This window comes from Diabrotica undecimpunctata, chromosome 1 (genome assembly GCF_040954645.1).
Source record: "Diabrotica undecimpunctata isolate CICGRU chromosome 1, icDiaUnde3, whole genome shotgun sequence".
Lineage (NCBI taxonomy): Eukaryota > Metazoa > Arthropoda > Insecta > Coleoptera > Chrysomelidae > Diabrotica > Diabrotica undecimpunctata.
Genome location: NC_092803.1, coordinates 180,868,303 through 180,893,015, shown reverse-complemented (window position 1 = coordinate 180,893,015; position 24,713 = coordinate 180,868,303). Strand labels below are relative to the sequence as shown.

Genomic DNA, 24,713 nt, shown 5'->3' with positions numbered 1-24,713 from the left:
GTTTTCAATTCTTATAATTTTTAAGTCTAGAAAATTTATTGACTGGTTTTGTTTTATTTCTCTTGTAAATTTAATATTACTATGGATTGAATTAACGTATGATAAGATTTGGCCAAATTCATGAAACATAAAATAATGCAATGTCAAAACATGTAGCATGTTATTAATTATTCATACTTTATATGGAGCTGCAGAGATTACCTTTAGATATTTATTTAAAACATCATGATTCTCAATCTTCTAAAGAGTTTGAGAAAGTCCTAACAGAAACCGAGAAAATTTTAGTTCACTCTTTAAAACGCATAGTAATAAGAGGTAAGAGAGGTAGAGGCGTACCTGTTCTGTTTGACAAATTGACCAAAAGTGGAGTTGACACTTTAATTAAATATAGGAATAATTTTTTTACCTCTTACAACGAATACCTATTTGGCATACCGAATACTATTAACTGCATCAGTGGATATCATGTTCTCAGAAAGCATGCTTCTAAGGTGTTGAATGATGCAAACAAAATCACTACCCTCACGTCAACTCGCCTCAGAAAACACTTAGCAACAATAATACAAATTTTAAAAATGGAAAAGGGTGAACTAGAACAACTAGCAAAATTTATGGGGCGTACCTCAAAAACTCATGATGAGTGGTATCGTCTCCCGTCAGACATTTACCAAACCGCAAAAGTTTCCAAAATATTATTGACCATAAAAATCGAAATTTAAATGAGATTGAAGTCGATAACGAGATATTGGAAGACGCAGAAGAAGCTGATAGTGACGAAGAAAATACTAATCAACCTATTCTTCAACAAAATGAAGTAAACATCCCGTCACAAAATAGAATACAGGAGTAAGGTAAACGTATTTTAGTTCCATGGACAAAAGAGGAAAAAGAACTTACGCAAAAATTCTTTGCACGTCATATTAAGAAGAAAATTCCGCCAAAAAAAATGGAAGTTTTAAATTTGGTAGAAAAGTATCCAAATGTTTTTAAAAACAGGAAATGGGACACAATAAAAGTATTTGTACAAAATAAATATAAATCACAATAATTCATTCAAGTGATTACGAGTTTCAATAAAATATTCTATTACAATCCTATAGTTTTAATGTATCCTTCATTACTTTCTTATTGAATTAAACCTAATTTTATTAACGTTTTAAAACGTCGTCATATTAATATTTTCTCTTGGATTTTGTAAATCCCATGAAATGTTGTAGATAGAATTTGAGGTTGGACAAACATTCATTTTTTCTTAGCTGTTCTAGTTTTAAAATAAAGTTTCTAACTAGTCTATGTTTCTAATGGTAATAGTGGGTTTTGTACAATTGCTAACGTATAGACTTTACCTATTTTACGTTTTTATCGAGGCTATTTTTTTTTAAATAAACCCGGTGTGGTCAATGTTGATTATTTCCATACGACATGTGAGTCCTAAAGTAACGGATAAATTCAATATTTTTGTAACTAAAAATATTTTGACGAAATCCTCGTACAGGTCGATTTTTGTTTTTTGTTGTGCATTTTTTCAATATAATCTTTTTATACAGGGCGTGTCGTGTAAGAGTGGCCAATACCAACTTTCTTATTTTAAATACAACACCCTGTATATTATTATATCTTTTGATTTCTAAGAATATTCTAGATAAAATTTATATTCAATCTTCTATTCCTATCTTTAACTGTTTTTGAGTAATCGAGGTTGGAAAAGTGACAATTGTTCACAAAATCTAAACAGTTCGATCTAGAGTAAAATGGTTTTTATATTAAGACAAAAGCTTTTTGTATTTACAAAAAGCTTTTGTCTTTATATTGATTCAGGGTATACAGCCAACTATTGGATTTGGTCCATTTTAATTAGTTTTTATATTACTATCTTAGTTTTTAATATGCTATCTAGTGGTATTAAATAAAAATAAAATACGAAAATTGTCGTGGTCGGCCCTAAATTTCAAAATTTGTCATTTTGAATATAATCCTATCATCTCTGGGTTTGATACCACTAGATAGCATATTAAAAAGTAAGATAATAATGTAAAAAACATTTTACTCTAGGTCGAACTGTTTAGATTTTATGAGGAAAAATACACGAAATGTCACTTTTCCAACCTCGATTACTTAAAAACGGTTAAAGATAAGAATAGAAGATTAAATATAAATTTTACCTAATATTCTAAGAAATTCAAAAATATAATAATACACAGGGTGTTGTATCTAAAATAAGAAAGTTGGTATTGGCCACTGTTACACGACACGCCCTGTATAAAAAGATTCTATTGAAAAAAATGCACAACAAAAAATAAAAACCGACCTACATGAGGATTTCGTCAAAAGATTTTTAGTTACAAAAATATTGAATTTATCCGTTACCTTAGGACCTCACTGTATATAAATCACAATGGATCATTTTATGTACCATTATAGGTATGTGCCATGTATAGCCTTGATAAAGACTTAAAATAAAGTAAAAACATTGGCAAATTTTAAACATTAACTAGGTTTTAATTGTACCTAACCCACTATTACCATTAGAAGCTATTAAGTGGACACTACTCCTAAAACTTTGTTTACGTTGTAAGCTATGTATCGCCATTTTAAAAAGAGAGACCAAGAAATTTTGTAAATTATATGTTTGCAACTGTGTTTCTTACAAAAACCTTTTGTATGTATATAACTTCTTTATTATTCACTTCTAATGAAGTTAAGAGATAAAATACTGATTCTGAATTTTGTTTAAAAGAAGTGTACCTTTAAACATTTGATTTTCAACTTCTTCAAAGTTACAGTAATTTCAACATCTTTTCAATTCTTGAGTACTTCAATTCCCAAGAGATTTCAGTAATTTTATTTTATTTTTTTCTACGTAGGGCAAACACAACCATGAGATATAATCGAGACTCCATATATTTCAAACTAGGTTGATTTTGATAAAATTGGTTTTTGTTAGGTACAGATAATAATTACCTATGTAGTGCCTTCATAACAGGTAATTCTTATTTTTATGTTACAGCCTTAAAATAAAACATACATTATGTCGAATATATTTTGATATATTATTTATTAACAAACGGTTAAAGAAAAACAAATATGTGTTAAAATACGACTCTTTTTTAATTATTGCTTTTCATAGTATATGGACATAATATTTTATCTCTTTTTAATGTAAAAGAATCTGGTTCGTTTTGATTGTGCATCTATTATTATATAATACCACATCAAACCAGATTCAGTGACGTACGAGAAGTATGGGCAGAGGAAAGAAAAATACACACAGTTGTAAGAAGTCAGATACCAAAAAATAAAGGAGAAAGTTATGTGCACTTTGCGTTCGGCAATAATGTGCCTGTTGTCTTAAACATCTTCACTTGCAAAAATTTTCACAGTGAGTGTTATCAAATGGTCGTATACTCTTATAAGTACTTTTGTTTGCTTTCTAAGTATTTTTCATGGACTTTGAATTTGCTAAAATATTGGAAAGTGTCATCGAAAATGCAAATCGAAGAGAAATACGAACAAGAACGAGAAAATACAGCCCATATAGCCCATAATGCGACGTAACAGCCCAAGACATGAAGTTACAATCATTGTAACATTTAATTTTAACATTTAATCCTACTATACCAGAATTTCTTTAGTAATACCAAATAATTCATTACAACAGAGCTCTTTTACTCAGGGAATAATCAGACTAGAAGTTGTTAAAAGACGATAAAACATTTTTAAATTACTGAGCTTAAAAAATGTAAAATAAAAGTATTTAGCAAATTAAATCAAATTTGAAGCTGTCATAATTTTAAAAGAAAAATATTCAATCTCGAAAAAAGCAATAACTACCTGCCTACAATTTATGGATAAAGAGTAATATACTCTAACAAGTTAAATTTTTAAACATCCGTTTCGACAACAAAATATTACAATGACTAAACAGATGAATTGACTCAGGTAGAATTCCACCGAAACCTTTAGGTATTATTGTCGACTTGAGTCATAAACCAATGGATGCTAAAGGTCCAAAGCCAATCGATGCCAAAGAAACCGCAACAGCGATTGATGCCAATTGGTACCGCAACAGAATTCGCTGTATATTGTGGCCCGTGAATATTCACGGATGCCAAATGGGAATACTTTTCGTCCAGAAGTCAATTGGTACTACAAAGAAATATATATATATATATATATATATATATATATATATATATATATATATATATATATATATATATAAATTGCGTAATGATCCCCAGAGAACCGGCCCCGATTTGAAGAGTAAATTAGGTGAGTTATGGGATAGTTTCGACCCTGACTTGTGTAAATCCTTAGTATCAACAATGGCAAACAGGATTGTCGTGGTTGTAAAAGCGCGTGACGCTGTAACCCCATATTAAAATAGTAATTTTTTGAATGGTCCAAACATTTAGTTGTCACGATGTTATGCAACATTTTCGTTTATTTTGCTGCTAACGCTGCAATTCAAAGTTTATAGAGACAGAGCCATTTCAATATTTTGTTATTAATGATAGACTTTAATGTACTATTGATTTCGTTCTTTGGGACAATAAAAAAGATCGTGAAGATCAACGTTTTCTATAAATTTTCGTATGTCCGAACATTTAGTTGTTAGAGCTCGTATGCTGATACTTTTTTAGTTATTTTTTTTCTGTTCCACTTTTGTAAAAAGATGTGACGAAATGTTTCCTCGTTTTATAAAAAATCCAGTATAAATGTTTTGCGTCCATGTCTAAGTATTAAAGCGCAAATTAATTTTAGCCAATTATCTATATTTTAATACGTGCATAATCTCCAGACTCCAATCTTCCGCTTAATTTAGAATCGCGTCTTATTTTAAACGCATTTGCACGCTCTCTACGGATTGACAGTTCGCATATATCAAATCTGTTTTTAGAATTTTATTAAACTATTTTCAGATATCCAAAAGGATAAAGTTTCTGGCAACATCTTAATGAACTTTTTAAATTTAATTCAAAACATAAAGTCACATGACTTGCATTAGGCATGAATGAACTCCCACTCGGCCATTTGGCAAAGTCAGATCTCAGGATATTTGGCATTAGAAGCAAATTTTGATGATGGAACTAAATATACATTCTGAGATGCAGCTGGTAGCAGTAGTTTCTGTTTATTTTTGTACCTGACATTATTTACACCTTGCACGAAAAATTTAAGAATGCTCTGCAAATGATTGGAAGTTATTTATAAAAATACCTTTTACATTGTTCAACTTGTCATATTATAATCATCAATATGTTCATCCACAAGTGCAAACTATGCAACATATGTCATTTGAACTTAAAATTAAAAATAAAATTAAAAAACTTACAGTGAAGTTAATACCTCTGCTATTGATGGTGTATTTAAAAAATTACTAAAATAATGAAAATATCCAAAATGATTACAATCAGAACCTTTCCAGTCTTATCATACTATCAACAGTGAAAACCCGAAAGTAAGTATTCCCACTTTAATATAATGAATAACAAAGGTTAAAATCTGAAAAACATGTGGTATGACTAGTTACTTAAGCACTGGTAAATAGCCACTTTAAAGGTACACGTGGCCAGCTACGCCAGTCTTCTCAACTTAGAAACATAGTTTTTGTTTCATAAATTCGAAAAGAGGATTTATCTGACTTTGTAATGCAACAGATTTGCATGTCTTAGGCAAGATGGTGTTACATCTCACAGCGCAGTAATCGCACAACAAATGTTACCATAATTTAAGCCAATTGTAGTGTGACTGTGTGATGATTTGTTGCTTGAACATTTGGTTTAGGTTGTGCATCTGTGTATACGTATTTTGTGTTTGTGTGCACATGTATGCGTGTGTGTATGTGTATCATCGTCATCAGTGGCATTACAGCTCGTTATGAGCCAAAGCCTTCTTCAGAACAATCTTCCATTCGCCCCTGTCCCTGACAACTCTTTTCCATGCTTTTACTCCGATGGATTTTAGATCATCCTCTATGTTATCTTGATATCTAAGTTTTGGTCTTCCTCTGGCTCGTCTTCCCACTGGTCCTCTTCGGTCGAAAATTTTTCTGATCGTTGCATCTTCATCTCGCCTAATTACATGTCCTACCCATCGAAGGCGTGCTAATTTAATATATTTTACAACGTCAGGTTCCCCAAAACTTCTATATAACTCAAAGTTGTAGCGCCTACGCCACAAACCCTGTTCTTGGATTCCTCCATATGTTTTTCTTAGAATTTTTCTCTCGAAACGTTTAAGCAATTCTTGGTCGTTCTGTGTAAGTGACCACGTTTCAGACCCGTATGTTAACACTGGCCTTATTAGTGTTTTATATATGGTAACTTTAATTTTTCTGGGTAGTTTTGGGGCCATATGTTTCCTCAAGCCATAATAGCACTTATTGGCAAGCACTATTCTTCTTTTAATTTCTTCGCTGATATTGTTGTCTTTGGTCAGCAGCGAGCCCAGGTTGACGAAGGTGTCCACACCTTCCAGTTCCAGATCATCAATTAATAGTCTAGGTATCTGGTTGCCTGATCCAGTACAATACATATACTTGGTTTTCTGTGCGTTTATTTTTAATCCCATTCTAAGTGCAGACGCCCTTAGTGATCGAAATGCTTCGATCAGAGATTCTAGACTAGCAATTCTAGACCTAGCAATAATGTCTATGTCATCTGCATATCCGACCACTTGTACAGATTTATTAAAGATACTGACTACACTCTCTACGCCTGTGAGTGTAAGTTCCGTTAGTTGAACAAGATGAAGCGGCATTTGAAATTCCACCATAGCCTGTAGAAGTTTTTGTCTGTTGACTAAGTCGTACGCGGCTTTGAAATCCACGAATATGTGGTGGGTGTCGACTCCGAACTCAAGCGTTTTCTCAAGAATCTGCCTGACTGTGAAGATTTGATCCGTTGTTGATTTATTGGGTCGGAAACCGCACTGGTAGTTCCCAACTATTTGTTCAGCATAGGGGATCAATATTCTGTACAATACGTTGGACAATACTTTATATGCCACTTTAAGTAGGGTGATGCCCCTATAATTATCACATACCATCATATCTCCCTTTTTGTGAAGAGGGTGCATTACACCTAATTTCCAGTCCGCGGGCGTTTCCTTCCGTTGCCAGATTTTGGTTACTAATTTATACATGTGTTTATGTATATGTGTATGTGTATGTGTCATGCTTAATCAACAAATCTGCAGTTAATAAAGTAGCTGCTACATCTTGTTAATTCGCGGGTCTTTATTTGATTAGATTAGGCTAGGTTTTTCTTCTCATTATCATGGCAGTCTTTATCATGTCTGTAGGAACGCAGAAAAGCTGCGCCGATGTTGTGTTGAACTAGGTTCTGAGGTTCTTTAACCAGGATGTTTTTCTTCTTCCTGGACCTTTCCTTCCAAATATTTTTCCATGCAAGATGGCTTGTAGGAAAGCATATTTGGATTTATTTCGCATAAACATTTAACCTTCTTAAAACTAATCTAAAATTAAAATTTTATTATTCTGAATGCACTTCATTCACTAAGTTAGATTGGGACCTGAAAACGGGTCGGACGGCAGTAATCGTTTCAGTCTACTCACTTCGGACGTGCACATTTAATTACCTGGCCAGCCTATTAGGATACACAAGCACCCGTTCACTTTATTTCACTTTAAGACTTTGTATGAATTCTTTGACGAATTCTAGGGGGATATCGTGCTAAATCACCTCGTTCAGAACATAATATGGCACGTTAACTATGGTGTAAAGCACCTTATTTTCTCGGTATAAGATATTTATATTGGAGACACTGGCGGTGGCCCAAAACTAAATTCTGTAGATCCAAATGGGTTTAAGGATGGACTTAGATATAATAAAACCTTGTTATCCAAAGACAATTTTGATTTGTGGCCAATGAGCCAATACATATTACTTAATTTAGGTCCAAGCTAATTTGCGTTTGTTAAATAAATGTATGTTTTTCCAGTAAGAAGGCGTCCAAATGCATGCCGAGATATCTGGCATCTTCGGATTGAGGAAGTTCACAATTTTCAATATTTACATAAAGACATGTTTCTCTACGTAGGGTAAATGTTATGTGAAGTGATTTCGTTCTGTTAGGTTTGATGTGTCATATTTTTAACCATCGCTGAATTCTATTTAGGTTTGATTGGAGGTTTTTTGAGGCTGTTGACAGATCTGTGTGGGATGCTAGACTAGTAGTATCATCTGCATACGTTGCTACTGTAGTGGTAGTTGTTCTTATTGTTGGAATGCCCGCTGTATACAAGAGATATAGTATTGGGAAAAGGACGCTGAATATATAGGATATATTTCAGTACACTCGGTTCCTTGTTTCACCAGGAAGTGTCTTCCAGATAGGATTTTAGGTACTGGAAATGAGGATAAGGTAGGAGCTTCATTACTTTTATTTCAGTTCTGTATGCTAAACCTTATAGAAACGCTTGTCGCGAAAACCAAATTGATGTTCTGGAATTACTTTATCCTTGTCTATTATCATTTTTAGCCTATTCACGTACATAATCTCAAAGAGTTTACTGAGGTTGCATTTGTGAATGAACCGGCGTGTTGATTTATGGCCTGTTGATTTTGATCTTGGTAGTCTATTTGGGGCTGTGCCATTGGCGGTGGGAAATAATATTGTTGATAAGATATATTTATGTACCTAATATCCAGTTTAAGAAGATGGCACACCATATTATTAAATTTGGTGAGCCATATAAAAATGGATTTAATTATTAACAAGACGCGAGCAAAGCCGTTTTTTAAATTAATGAAGGAGGAATCTGCTGATAGAGTGACATATTGCTTTGATCTACAGCAGGTCCAATATCTCCCAAAAACGCCTATTACGGAAGCATTCTATTCTCAGTAACTGGCTTTTTATGTATTTTGTATGACAGATATTTTAACAAAATCTCCTGTTTTTTATACATGGTTTGAGCATGACGCAAGAAGAGGTGTGATATAAATACGTTCCGCGTTGACGGACTTTCTAAAAAAGACTGATTTGGACCCAGATATTAAATATCTAAGATTGTTTTCAGACGGATACGGGAGTCAGAATAAAATTTATACATGTTACATGTGTAACTCTCCTCGAGACTTTTAAATAATGCCCCAAGGACTATTAAAACAACAATTACGATGACGTTTCCCATTCGTGGCCATTCGTTTGTGTGAGCTGATCGAGTTTTTGGTCAAGTTGAGCTAGTCTTATGTGCCCATGCTTTTAAAAAATCAACAGACAAATTTTATGAAATCTATTCTAAGAAGGGACAAGTTCGTAAGCTGGGCTCTGATGTACTCTAAAAAGTTATAGGCATTAGTGAAGCCAAAAGAATAATCATACTCATAACTCGAGGCAAACAAACTGCAGAACTACAGAAATGATGACTCTTCTAAAAAGTTTTCAAAAAACTGGATAGCTTATCACAATTTTTAGTTAGCTTATCAGGTAAACAATGGGCATTAGATTCAGAGTTAACTTGGTTAGATCAAATTTTGAAAGATCCGTCTCGTGAAAATATAATTAAAAAAGACCAGACCTGCAATCAATGTAAAGATGGAGAAGGATGTTGTTGCCTCCTGGAGGACGAGATACGTTTCATATGATTTTTTTTTACTATATTGCTTTTCAAACACGCCGAAATGCATTTTCAGTTCATATTTTTATTTTAATCATTAAGGGACAATCAAATTACATTTTCTCGTTTAAAGACAATCAAAGCTTATAAAAATGAAGAAATTAATAATAAAAAGTAAAGTTTTTCCTATTTTTTGTTTTTTTAATAACTTTAATAATAACTGAGTAACAGTTTTTCTCATTTCCTGAAAAACGTAAAAAAAAACAAAGTGCGATTTGAAAATCTGCTTCTCAAAATTATACCTAATGAATTAGAGTCCTAAAAATTTATATAATAACCTGTACGCCTTTATACATGTACGGTAAAAAAATTGTATTTAAACAACATCCTGGATTTTACAATCTCCTCTTTCCATCTTTCCATAATTATTACAGTAGGTATAACAGTTTACTATTTTACTAAAACTTTTACTAAAATTGTAGGCTTTAAAATTAAAAAAAAAGCCTGAGAAAATAAGTAGGTATTAACCTGCTAGATCTTATAATGTCAGCAACTTTAAATTTTACAATAATCCAACAAGAAATTATCTATTATCCTTAAATTAAGCAAAAAATATCCACTTGACTTTCTATTATTTGACTACAAAGAGCAACAGGTATTTGTTTTCGTCCCTTTCGTCGCATTACTTTCAATATCTGTACCTTCCAACCCTCCAGACACTCTTTTATTATCACCCGAGTCGACTACCACCCATGGTGCCAAGACAAAAGAATCCCTTTTTGACCACAAAGTGTATTTCTACCTTGGCGTCTGACGCCGACCTGCAACAATTCCAGTTAGAACTAGCGACAGGTGATAGGCAACACATTATACACGTCGCCCACTATTTCAATGCGAACACAACTTATATCCCAGTCCTGTGTAAAGGTGGAAGTAACAGTTCCTGATTTTAACCAAAATTTTTTCTTCAGTCTAACATACATAAAAAATGTATCAAGAAGAAATAAGACAACAAAAATAAATAAGCAATACTTTCTAATAAATAAATATTCAGTTATGGACATAATAATACTTTAAATGCATGTTATAGTAATATCCTTTTTAGCCAACATTGTAAAAACATTTTACGTTGTTAGGAGCTTTCCTCTAGTTTCTATGACGTATTACTGAGAGATATTTGAAGAAATAGCTATGAAGAAGTGATACTTAAATGCAAATACGTAAATAAAATCGTCGCAAAATATAGAGATAATAATTAATCATCCATAAAGACAAAAAGGCAATAGTATATAAAATCATTGCTTTTGCTTGCTTTTAACCTTTATCCTTATGCGCGGTCGCCTTCCCTAATTATATTTTTTCGTATCTATGTTCGATATTACCAATATCTATCCCCTTCGCCCTTCAGAAAGATGTTTTGGCTAAGCTTTCCTTACCAGATCATAATTTATGGTCTTGCTCTCTCGCTCCTTCCAGGAAATTGCAATTCAGCAACTCCTCCTGATGATTATCTCGTTGGAACGTTCAACATGCTCCAACCATCTTAAGTTATACTCTCTCCTGTTTGTATTAATTAAGCATTCGTTGTTCTTTCTTCTTTTTAATTACACAAACTTCACTGCCATACGTTATAGACGCTTTTATGAAAGTTTTATAGAATTTTCCTTTCAGTTTAATTGAAATGTTTCTGCAAATTTACATGGGCGCCGGCAGCGGGGTGCAATGGAGTGCAATTGCATTCCCTGCCCGGAAAGAAAGTACATAGCCATACATGTATTGTTCCATATTTTATATTGGTTAATAATATTTATGTGTAGATCAGATGCACCTCACTGGCGGCGCCCATCAACACACTATAAAGTTTCATCTTATTTGTATTAGTGACTCCATATTTAAGTCAACATTTATTATATTCTGTTTTTGTCCTATTTAACTTTAAACCTGTTTGTTAAATAGCTTGTCTTCACTGCTCTAGCCTTTGCTCCGAATGTCCTTCAGTATTTCCTGTTAACATTTCATTACCAGCACACATTAAGCATTAGGGAATATTACTCCAAAAGGACTAAGCATTTGATGCAATTGTACTTTTTCATGAAATTTGTCACACCTCTCTTCCACCTTGTCCCAACTCCGCTTGTTACTCTTTCACATATCTCTGTCACGTTCTTCACTTACTTACCCATGACTCCTTCCTCATTGAGTGCTTACCACAAAATCTCTCGAGAAAACTTGTTTGCTTTCTCCAGGTCAATGATTTCTATGTAAGCGTGAGTTTCTTTATTCCTCTATATTTCCATCAGCTGTTGTAATGAAAATAGCATATGTTGATCTGAATTCTATAATTCCAAACTAATTTCCGGATATTTCGGTTTCTTCAATATCTTTCTATCTATTACATACGTACCCTCTCCCATATTTAAAGGTACTGGATTGTTGAACATCTCTTTTCTATTTATATACAGATAATAATATACTATTTTTCCATCTGCCTGACATTTGTTCCACTTCCATGAAAGTTTATATAACATACTAGATTATATTCTTCTCTAAATGTACTAATAAGTATTTATAGATAATAGATGAGATGTTTTGTGTTACAAGTGTATCTTCTTACAAAATCTTATAATATCCTGATAAATAGTCTACTATTACAACCTTCAGTCCTATTTTCTTCAGAAAAAGGATAGTATTATCTGATTTTTGTTGACAAATGCATTCGTCTATATTTATTCTTGGGGAACTACCTAAAAATCTTAATTATCTTGGATAACGTACATTTACTACACTAATTCATCATAAACTTTTTTAACATCATATAATTACGAACAATATATTATTTAAATAGTAAATTAATAAAAATTTCTTAATCAAGAGGGAAAGTCCATATTGGGTTTTACATATCCGGATGTAACAGTTCTTTTTAAAACTATTGGCGCCATCTCTATGAAATATCTGCGGTAATACGGGACAGGACAGGCTTGATGTTGCTTATCTACCCATCCGATTGTTTTGACTTGGTGATAATGTGTATTTATGTTTAATTGAAAATAATTGCAATTGATTTCAAGTATGATGTAATTTATTAGTAAATGCCTCAAATTGTGAATAAATATTACCATATAGTATTATATGTAATTATCGTGTCGTTAAAAATGAATACTCTAAGCGTTATTTGGGAATGGAGTATCTTTATGCAGATTCCCGTTGTCAGATTCGGCGTGTTCGGCTCTGTTCGACCAACATTCCCACTTCCTCGGCAGGTCAAACCTGGAATGGATGAAAAGCGGTCAACAGAGTGTACAGGTGTTTTTAAATGTTACTTTATTTTATGGTGTAGTGAATTTTTATAATCATATACGTAAGTCATCTTTTTTTCCTCAATTTATGGGTCAAACTAGTTTTACAAAGTTTGCAGGTTATGTATACTAACTATGATACTTTGAAAATTGTTGATATCTAGTGCATAAAATGTGGAATGAGTGCAGTGGCAGTGAATGAGTACTTATTGGGACTCGGGCCTCGTTCCCAAATATAACGTTACTTTTGTAAGTGGTACTGTCGACGTGTTCTCATGGATAGTACGGTACTCGCAACATACTTTTGATTTTCGCAATTTTCGGAGGGTTCCTACGTTAAAATTGCGTTGTAAAATTAGTTTCTTGGTTTGTTATTATTTTGTTTGTGATGTAATAGTACCGACTATCACGTATTTACGTGAGAAAGAATTGGGTTGCGATTTCTAGTGATTTTGCAATTAGTAACCTATTTTTTCCTTTGGTCATTGCCCTTGGAGAATAACAATATTTGGTATGGTTTGTAAGTTGATATATTTATTTTTAATTTTAATATTAACTACTACTTTCTATATAATGATTTATCTAATTAATTTAGGAATTGTTAGGCTTACACTATGATATGATACATCTATGAACATTATGATTTTTGTTTGGATTCTGAAAATGATTTTAGTGTCCTGACATAAAGGATGTTTGTAAGACAGGAATTAATAAATAAGAAGGAAGTTATACTTAACTGCCCCAAATAATAATTTTTCAATTTGTTGATTGGTTTTTAATGTTAATTTGATAAACCATTACCATTCTGAGTATGCTTTTATTAGCTTTATTACTTTCAAACTATAATTTCTAATTGTAACCAGAATTTTTCTATTATATTACCCAAGTTGTTATAATGCCTTGATAAATGATTTTAATTAAGTAATCTCTAGATAACATAAAAGATACCAGCATGTATATCTGTTTCTATAAATGTTTCTAAAAATGTTTTTAAAATAGAACATAATATCTTGTAAGAAAAATACTAATATTGATAATAAGCACAAGTTTTGATATTTCCTATCTTTTCACATCATTATTAATCATCTGCATTTAGAAACTCTGAGTTTCAAAGTGATTTGATCATAAATAGGTATATTCATGTCTTAACATCATCAGGGCTATAACCTTTGTAAGATCTTGTCTAGATTATAATTAATTGTCACCTCATGATTTTGAATCTTTGTTGAAAAAATCATAATGTGATCATATTGGAAACCCCCCTGAAATTTCAATATCATGTGTTGGCTTTTTAACCATTTAAATAATGATATTTTAATCTTAAAATTGAAACTGAACCTTTGTGGAAGTTTTCAAATCTTTCTTTCCTGCAGATGTGAAAGTAATGAGAGAATATCAGTATTCTTTTTCAAATTCTGTGACTGATTTTAGTGAAGAACATCACCAATTTGTGTTCATAACAGTCTTTACAATTTTCAACAAATTCTGCACAGTAATCAGATTAGTAACATAGGTACAAAAACTGAAAGTGGGTAGCCATCTTAAAATATTACTGAAAATATTGAAGCTTCTTATGTTATAGATATAAATCCAAAACCAGCATTTTAGTAGTGGTTTAACAACTTTGCTTATGGAGCTTGTTTACTAGGTATTCTAAAAAAGGACATACACTGTCATCCATACATGCACAATCTTTTTGTCTACTTTTCCAGTAATTTATCTAAGAAAAATGAAATTTTACCAATGCTTCCATAATAGAATATTATTAAGTAATAGTGAACATGATAAAAAATCAGAAAAATTACCTACACATTCATAACAAACAATGAAACACATTAAAGGAATTTCCTCAAAGTCACTTCCTTCAGTCATTCACCAAATATGCTTTGCAGTTTGTTATCAAGGTCTATTATGCATTTCTTAAATTTTATAAAATATGTTTCATGACATTATCATGTCTGGAAATTTAATGTAAAATTTTCCACAGATGTACATACATTGAACAGTGGCGCACCCAGTGGGGTGTTTTAGAAAGTCAAACCCCCCCCCCAGGGCCCTATTCCGACATTGTTACTCACAAATTTTAAGGACTCAAAATGGAGGTAGCATATTAAAAAAAATTCGGTGCCCAACAAATACCACCCCCCCCCCCCACAGGAAAATTCTAGGTGTGCTACTGCATTGGACACCTCTCTATGATAAAAATTCCATGCACATATTATAATTGATAATGACACTTTCATGTACTAAAGTTGTACTTTAGTATATTTACAGTTAAGTATACTGCATATGTTCGTGATGCAGTCTTTATAAATTTTATAATTTAAAATTACCTCGTTCTGATTCCTTACAATTCAAACCAAACAGTATCCTAAATAATTTTTTCTATAAACTAATAGCTTGTTAGCCTTTAGTACTTCCTTTTCAGAAAATGATTATAAAAATGATATAAGAGTCAAAATTAGCAAAATAATCAGATACTTTTAAAATAGCATATAAATATAATAAATTTACCAACCTGTGTTTTTAAATCTATGTTCTGGTCTAGGTATATGTATTTCACAGAAATTAAGTGTTCATACTAAGAACACTTCCAATGGCAGTCACAGCTCAGTTACTTTGTTACCAAATTGGATAGACTAGGTTCGATTCTAGCATAGATACTTACCAGATATTTTTCAATTTCTAATTTGACTAAGCTGCTTCCAAAAAAAGAACATTTTCTGCTCCAGCTATCTGAATATTCTCTGGTACAGTGCTGTTGTTCATCTTAGTTTTGAAGCACATGTAATTTTTTTCTCTTGATTTAATTTGTCTGTTCATAGTATTTTAAAAATAATTTAGGTTCCTCCAAAATCTTATTTGGAATATACAGAAGGATATGCTAAGATGATCTTTAGATCATTACATATTTGTTTTATTAACACAGGTTAAAAGATAAATATTGTCCCTATTTTCTACATTATTTTTTATACTAGATTATTTCCATAAAAAACAAATAACAACTAAGGTCCAGGCTGAGTATATGAGCAACCTCAAAATGAATGTGAATCATCATCATCATCATCACTGGCTCGACAACCCTTTTTGGGTCTTGGCCTGTTCCAGGATTCTTCTTCATTCTGATCTGTTCCATGCTTTTTTTCTCCAGTTTTTTATTTTTAAGGTTGTTATATCATTTTCTATTTGTTCTAAGTATCTCAGCTTCGGTCTTCCTGTTGTTCTTTTTCCTACTGGCATTTGTTTGAATATTTTGTTTGCTATTTCACCTTCTTCCATTCTTTCTACATGTCCTATCCAACGCAGCCGTCCTATTTTAATGAATGTTATAATATTTGGATTCTGGTATATTTTGTATAGTTCAGAGTTGTATCTTCTTCGCCGTATTCCGTTTTCTTTTGTGCCCTTATATATGTGTCGCAAGATTTTTCTTTCGAGGGTGGGTAACAACGTTTTCTCTCTTTTAGTGAGTGTCCAGGTTTCTGAGCTATATGTGACTACCGGTCTTATTAGGGTTTTATATATTTATCATTTTGTTTTTCTTGCGACATTATCTGATCTTAGTTGCCTAATTAAGCCATGGTAACATTTATTTGCAATAAATATTCGCCTCTTAACTTCCTCCTAACGATGAAGGTGAATAGATACAACTAATTGATCCACGTCTGAAAGATTTTTTAAAGGTATTGTGTTGCTGCTTTTTTATAAACTATTATATTTATGTCATCCCTATAGCCATTGAAGTAGTAGGTATAATTAAAATAGATTCTAAGGAACATATGTGCTTATTTTTTAGCGATCATGTTCATAGGGATGTAATATACTGAAATAACTGGTAGTAAATTAAACTACAGTACAGTGTTGATTATCCAAACTAATTGAGGGACATAGGTGTTCAGAAAATCAGTTTTTTCGGATAAACAAACTATATTGATAGTCATACATATTTGCTATTTTTTAATTGATGGGCTTTAACAGAGGATATAACAGTTTCTATAATCCATTCCTTGAAAATTTTATTATCCATCCTAGTAATCTTTTGCAAAGTGTAAACAACATACATCATAGATATATTAATGTGTTTAAACCACCATGGTTTCTTGCTTTTACCAATGACAAGCATGGGCAATCAGTGATTGCCAGTCACATTAGCACATATTATATCTCCTCTATAAGAAATTTCCTTTGTAAATAGTTTCTCCTCTAGTAATGAACAATATATATAAGTAATGTTATCATTTTAGTTTAATTGGGACTTTCAATTATGTTTTTCCATCCAGAATTTTCAAGACACTATCTCTTATTTCAGGAATATATTTTTTCACTGTACCAACTTTTTTTTCCATAATCGGTATTTCATTATTACATTAATTGAAGGAATGTACTTTTCTTCGCATTGGGATAGGTTTGGTTGCTTCACTGTCCAATGTTAGTGCTTAACATATATCTGAAGTATAGATAAGGCATATTTATTTGCACATTTACTTTTTATTTTTAACACTATAAAAATAACTTTATTGGTGTTTGTAGTTTACTATGATAAGATTTAGAATTCTTCGACAATATTTAGAAAATAGTTCTCAGATGGGCTGCTTGACATAGTGATAATTAAATAATTACAGAGTGTAGAAAGGATGGAAATGTCAAATTAAAAGTGCAGAAAAGATGGAAATTTCAAATTAAAAATTTCTTGGTAATACCATTATGTCATAATATGATGGTATCTATTTCTCTTAAGAAGAGCGAATTAGGTATCTTGAAAACCCCATTGGTCTTGTATGTTGTGAATTAAGGACCTGTTTTCCAAAAATAATTTAAAATAATTGATAATAGTGTCCTACCTGATGGAACAATAGCCAGTTTATTGCTCATTCTTATTCTTCGATTGTTTATATAGTTTTTGTAGGTCATTTCATAGAAATTCTGATCATTTTTTGTAAGAAATATTCTATTTCGCCATTTTTGTTCTGAAATAATCAGTTTATTATTTAGTTCTGTAGTTATAGTGCATATTAATATAATGTACTAAATAATAAATACATATAATAAAATGTACGCTTACAAACAGATATGCCTAAGGAATGGTCACTTCATAATATTTTATTACTCTCTCAATACAAAATAAAATTTAGATACTTATGAAAAATATTATCACTAAGTTTTTTTTAATATTTGTGATAACAATTTAATCATTTCTCCACAATCCTGATGTCTTTTATATTTTATCACTCTAATTATTGTCACATTATTAACATTTTTAGTGGTAAAAACCTCATAATATCTACATCATTCCCTTACAGGAAGTAGACTTTGATAAACATAAGAAAATCCATACAAATCTCTGTGTTTACCCATTATTAATGAGAGATGCTTCCTACAGGAACTAAACGTTTCTCGTCACCTGATTTCCTGAGTAATTGCCGTTCCTTGACCACAAGATAATCAAGAAAGTCTTATCATTTTTCTTTACCGCTATGTGGTCACATAATGTTTGCAGAAAGAATATTAAAAGTGATTGATGATTTAAAAAAAATGTTAAGATTACACATATAATTTTTCAACTCATGTATATCTTGGTAATTTTTAATTTAAGGAATTTTTTTTATTCTATAAATTACTTGACAAGAAAAATCAAAGACCAGTCCTTGTATATGGATAAGACACTTAAAAAATTATCAGACACTACTAGCTACATTTGAAAGAAAAGGGAAATTTAACTTGGACCTACAGTACTATCATTTGATGTATACATGAGATCTGTGACGTCATAACGGTCGCTGTGACGTGATTACAATGGAAAAAATTAAATGGATCAGGGGGCGAAGGTTAGGTCAGATAAAAGGGTTTTTTTATCCTAAATTCAACGGTGTACCAAAATGAGGGTATTAATTTAAATAAGTACTCTAAATTTTCAGGTGTTCAAAATGAGCTCTTTCTGCTTCAACACAAGCGTCAAACCGTCTAAGCAGTTCACTTGTATGTACATGCCGCATGTATCATCTGTGGCGTAATCAGGGTACACGTTTGTCTAATTTTAGTTTTTAATCGTGTACATATCTGTAGCTTCTTCACTATAAACGATTCCTTTTAATTAGGTGGTAACACAGGCGATCTTGGAGGCCGTCGGATGGGTCCGTTAGTTCCAATCCATCTGTTTGGAAGTATGGTATTACAGTAATTGATTGCAATACCGCTGTTATGTAGGAGTGCGCCATCTTGTTGCCATACTATAAGCCCTCTTTCGCGTAAAGTAATATTCTCCAGTAACAAAGGTAGCTCATTTTTCAGAAAATTCAAATATCTACGACCATTTAAATAATCATAAGTGGCTCGACAATCCGTTGTGGATCTTGGCCTGCTCACAGAGAAGTCGCAACTCCTGTCGATTCCTGGCAACTACCCTCCATCTTCTGACCCTTAGAATCTGTAGATCTTCTTCCACATCATCAATCCATCTCCTTCGTGATTGTCCTCTGCTTCTTGTGCCCTCTGGTTTTGAAAATGTTAATCTCTTCGTGTATTCGTGATTTGACATCCTAGCAATGTGTCCAGCTCTTCTAAGTCTCTGCACTTTAACGAATTTCACAATATCTGGATCGGTGTATAACTGATATATAAGTTGTATCTTCGACGCCATAGCTCATTTTCATTTACGGCCCCAAAAATCTTTCTAAGAATTTTTTTCTCAAAAATACCAAGAAGTCTTTCATCATTTTGAGATAAGGTCCACGTTTAGTCCCATATATCAAAACTGGTCTTATTAACGTCTTGTATATATTAAGTTTTACTGCACGTTTTATATTTTTATTTTTTAAATGTTTCTGGAGATCGTGGACAGTTCTGTTTGCTATTGCTATGCGTCTTTTTATTTCGTCGCTTGTCGTGCTTGTCGTTGTTATTTAGTGTTTGTTGGGTTTACTAGCGATCCAAGATATGTAAATTCTTTGAGTTGCTCAAAGGTATGGTTGTTAACTTGAATTCTCTGTTGGATATTTCGGGGTTTTCAGAAACCAACATATATTTGTTTTTTTCCTCGGTTACCACAAGTCCTAATTCACTAGCCGCGTCCACAAGCCTTGTAAAACACTGCACCATGTCTCTCATACTTCTGCCCACTATAACTATGTATATCGTTAGCGAATTTGCGTCGATCTATTAAAAATAGTTCCATTCATTCTAATATTTAATTGTCTGTTTGCCGTTTCCAAGGCAATATTAAAGAGTAGACAAGCCAGCGCGTCCCCCTCTCTTAGACCATTATTAATGTCAAAGAACGTAGAGTTTTCTCCTTCAATTCTAACGCATGAGCTTACGTTTTGCATTGTTAGTTGGGTTAACTTAACTAACTTAGTTGGGGTCCCAAAGTCTATCATTGCATTATATAATGCAGTTCTTTTCACACTGTCATAGGCTGCTTTGAAGTCGAAGAAGAGATGGTGTGTATCTATGTTATATTCTTGTCACTTTTCCAGAATCTGCCTACGTGCTTGAATTTGATGTGTAGTTGACTTTCCAACAGTAAATCCGCATTTATATTGACCAACAATATCCTTTGTAAAATTAAGTCTTTCAAACAATACATTGCCGAAGATTTTATACGCATATGCTAATAAAATAATGCCTCTATCGTTCTTACACTCCAGTTGAGCGCCCTTTTTATGCAACGGACATATTATTCCCTTTAGCCACTCTTCTGGTACCAATTCATTCTGCCATATAAGTACTATTAGTTTATGGATTGCTGCAAAAAGTTGATCACCACCTTTTTTATACATTTCCGAAAAGATTTCATCGATTTCTGCGGCTTTATTGTCTTTGAGTTTTAGGATGGCATTTACACTTCTACTCTTGTTGGGTCTTCACTGTGCTATTGACGTTGTAGATTTTGTTGATTTTCTATGTTGTTACCTCCTTCAATATCGTTTATATTTAGATGTTCGCTGAAATGTTGTGCCCATCTGTTAAGAACTGAGTTTTTATCATGTAGAATTTCACCGTTAGTGTCTTTATAAATTTTTAATCGCGGTTTAAATTCTCGACGGCTATTCTTTAAGGATTTGTAGTATTTCTCCGTTTCATTTTTATCGAATAAACTTTGTATCTCATTGAGAGTGTTCTGTTCGTATTCCCTCTTCTTACGTCGATGGATACGTTTTTCGTCTCTTCTAAGACGTCTATACTCTTCTTTTTTTCTCCGTGTACCACCTGCGTTGATGGTTTTTTGATATGCTGCGTTCTTTCTATTTGTGGCCATTTCGCACTCATGATCAAACCAATGATTTCTTTTTTCTGACTTGGTTTTGCCCAATATTTCAACCGATTCTGTAACACAATATCTCGTATATTTGCCCATAGCTGATTAATCTCTTCTTCTTCTTCTTCTAAGTTCTTTGTCCTTATTTGATCTTCTATTTGCTGTCTGTATACATTTACAATGTCGGGATCTTTTAGTTTATTAATGTCGATTTTTTCTCTTCTTCTCCCGATCTCCTTTTTTAAATACGCCCATTTAAATATTCTTCAAAAAAATATGGACCTATTAAACGCCCATTATAAATAACCCACACCAAGCATTAATTCCAAGGATGGATTAGAGGACGATATTGAAACGGTAGAAAGTCTCACATATTTAGGACTTGCATTAAACACGGATGTAACAGAAGAACCAGAAAACCAAAGAAGAATAGTAAAGGGAAACCAACCTTATTTTTCACTCAATCATGTGTTCCGCTCCAAAGACACACACTGGAGATCGAAAATCAGGGTCTACAAAACTATTATCAGACCAATAGTATGTTATGCATGCGAGACATGGGTGATGACAGAAGAGACAAAAAGAAAACTGGAAGTCTTCGGAAGAAAAGTCCTAAGAAAGATATTTGGACCTATTAACGAAAACGGAATATGGAGATCCAGGTACAACCATGAACTCTACCAACTGTTCAAAGAGACACCGATCTCAGAATTCGTTAAACTTCAGAGACTTCGCTGGGCTGGTCATATAGTAAGAATGGAGACAGAAAGATTGCCGAAAAGACTTGAAAGGCCTGAAAAGATTGGCGCAAGATCAAAAGGAAGGCCACGGAAAAGATGGGAGGATGTAGTGGCAGCGGACGCGCAAAATTTGCTAGACGTGAGAACCTGGAGAAGATCGGCGCGGGACCGACAAGGTTGGAGGCATAGTTTGGAGGAGGCCAATGCCCGATTTGGGCTGTAGCGCCATTGGAGAGAGAGAGAAAAGCATTAATTCCCCATCTAAATTAAAAACGAGTTATCCTTAACCAGTGTGGATTTTTAACTGACCAATAATGGAAGTTATGGCGATTTACAATCCCATTATTATGGAAACAATCAACACTCACAAAATTCTGTTCTAAAGGCATGTGTATCTTGTATCATTTGGATTATGGCGATAAAGGTTATTCTTCGATCCAAATCTGTGGGTTGCAATTCATGAAGCAACCACAGGTTAAATGGATGGTAATGGTCGTTTTTTAAAATTCTGTGAACTGTAGTTGAAGACACTTCAGTTTCTGCAGCAATGGACCTTATGGACACGTGGAGTAATCGTCAACTACCAACTGAGAAATCAAAGCAAGCGATATATCAGAATTCTCTATTTCCCTGCCCCCTTTTTATTTACACCATTTTCTCTCTGTTTATCATATTTCGAATTTGATCCTTAAATTTAACGCCCAAGTAAGAGTTGCAAACCATTAAATTTTTAAAAGGGAAATATAGGCTCTTGACTCATCATTCAAAAGTTGTTATCAATTTTTATCCAGTAATGTTATTGTTTCAATATATTAATATAAAAATAAAATCAACTGACGAAAATCGTTATAAGGCTTGAAGTTAAAAGGAACTGTTAGTTCTTGATAATGAGAAAATAAGCAAAAACCATATCAGTTTCTTTTAGTACTGTATCATTAAAAAAAAAAGAAATAAAAAGTTACTATGATAAGATTAGTTCGATTTAAAACGATTCAGCTAATAACTGTAATTAAAGTTGGATGATGATAACGAATAGTTATCAGTGTTATTATTTGTCATTTGAATTATGTTAACTGCAATTCAGAAATGGCGCAATTCAAAATAGTAAGACTATCTTAAGACAAATCGCCAATAGGGCAAATGAGCATTGGGCAACCTAAAAAACGCTGGTGTGTCTCTTTAGAAGATATTAGCGTTTTCTACTGGCGTGTAAGTTAGGCAAGCCAGCAGAAAATGTTAAAAGCATTGACAGAATACCGAATAAACCATCGCTACACTAACATAATTAAATATATCTACCAAAATGCCACAGCTAACATAAGACTATCTGAACACGAAACAAATAAATTATGTATACAGCGAGGAGTGCGACAAAGAGACATTGTCTCTCCAAAGCTATTCACGGCGCTTTTAGTTCTTGTAGAGAACTATGTTCTTATAGAGAGGCATACGTAAAAAGGCAGATCTAAACGAGCATGGTATCAACATAAATGGAGAGAAGCTCAGTCATTTGAGATTTTCAAAAGACATCTTCCTTATAGCCGTTCGTATGGATGATGCAATAATAATGTTGGAAAAATATCACGCTTCCTTGGAGGTCGGACTAAAGATTAATATGAAGAAGACACAAATAATGAATAATCTGCTGCTAAATCTGATTCCGCCGTTGGTGGAAGGAATATCGTGCAGACTGCATTGTATAAGTACTTAGGACATGAAATTCGGTTGGGCAGAGATAACCAAACATGTGAGCTCCCACGTCGCATAGGACCAGCCTGGGCAGCGTTTGGTAAATTAAACTATGTATTTAAATCGGACCTACCATATGTCTCAAAAGGAAAATGTGTGTTACCGGTACCTCTTTGACCAATGTGCTTTACCGGTACTAATATATGGAGCGGGGACATTAACACTCACAAAAAAGGTAGTGAATAAGATTCCAGTGATTCAGAAATAAGTCGTAGAACAAAAACAACAGATGCTATCGAAAAAATCGCGTCGCCAAAATGGAATTGGGCAGAACACATCGCCAGGTTACCAGAAAACCGATGAACAAAACATATTGTCGATTGGAGACCAAGACTAGAAGCACTGCGAAGCAGAGGACGCCCACCAACCAGATGCACTGCCGACCTGAAGCATGTTAGCAACTGGATGCAAACCGCACAAGACAGAGACAAATGGAAAGAGCTGAGGGAGACCTATGTCCAGTAATGGACGTATACAGGTTGATGATAATAATCTAGGTTAGCTGACTAATCTTCTGGCGCTCTTAGAATAGAGACCATACAAGACTATAGAGAAGACTAATGTTTTTATTAGTCGCATTTTGGTTGCTTGAGGGAGATAAATATATCTTTACATATCTCTATTAAAATAATATTTATTTAAAGCTCATCGCGTTTTTGGCCATAGCAGTTAGCCTTGGAACCTCTTTTTCGCTGTTATTTGTACAATACAAATCTGCCTACTACTCTATTTTTCTTGCTTCTATTCTTAGGCTGACTTTCTTGATTTCGAATTGTACTCTTTGTAAAAGATCCAGCATTTCTTGCTCTGTTTTTGTCATTATTGTAGTGTCACAAAGTTAGAGATTTTTCTTCCAGTCACCGTTAATCCAACAGTTCACCCCTCTAGGGACTCTCTCATAGCAAATTCACCATATAGATTAAAAAGGTTGGTTGCCATGACGCGTTCTTGTCTTACTCCCGTTTTTGTTTTAAAACGACTTGAATGCTTCTGATCTAACCTTAGTATTGCACCATTAGATTCATATAGATTTTTAATTAGTGTAATTAGGTGTGTAGGTGCGCCCATATTTATAAGGATAACCTAAA

General features: G+C 33.1%; 1 protein-coding gene across 3 annotated transcripts in view; it reads left to right on the top strand.

Annotated features, from left to right (window-relative positions):
• Positions 1-12,620: 12,620 nt before the first annotated feature.
• The window catches only part of LOC140432647 (uncharacterized), a 34,203-nt gene continuing 22,110 nt past the window's right edge, over positions 12,621-24,713 (top strand). The window contains exon 1 of one of the 3 annotated variants that reach the window (XM_072520680.1): positions 12,621-12,944. The gene's annotated coding sequence lies outside the window, so the exon portion shown is untranslated. The other 2 variants (XM_072520683.1, XM_072520681.1) reach the window with 2 other exon arrangements.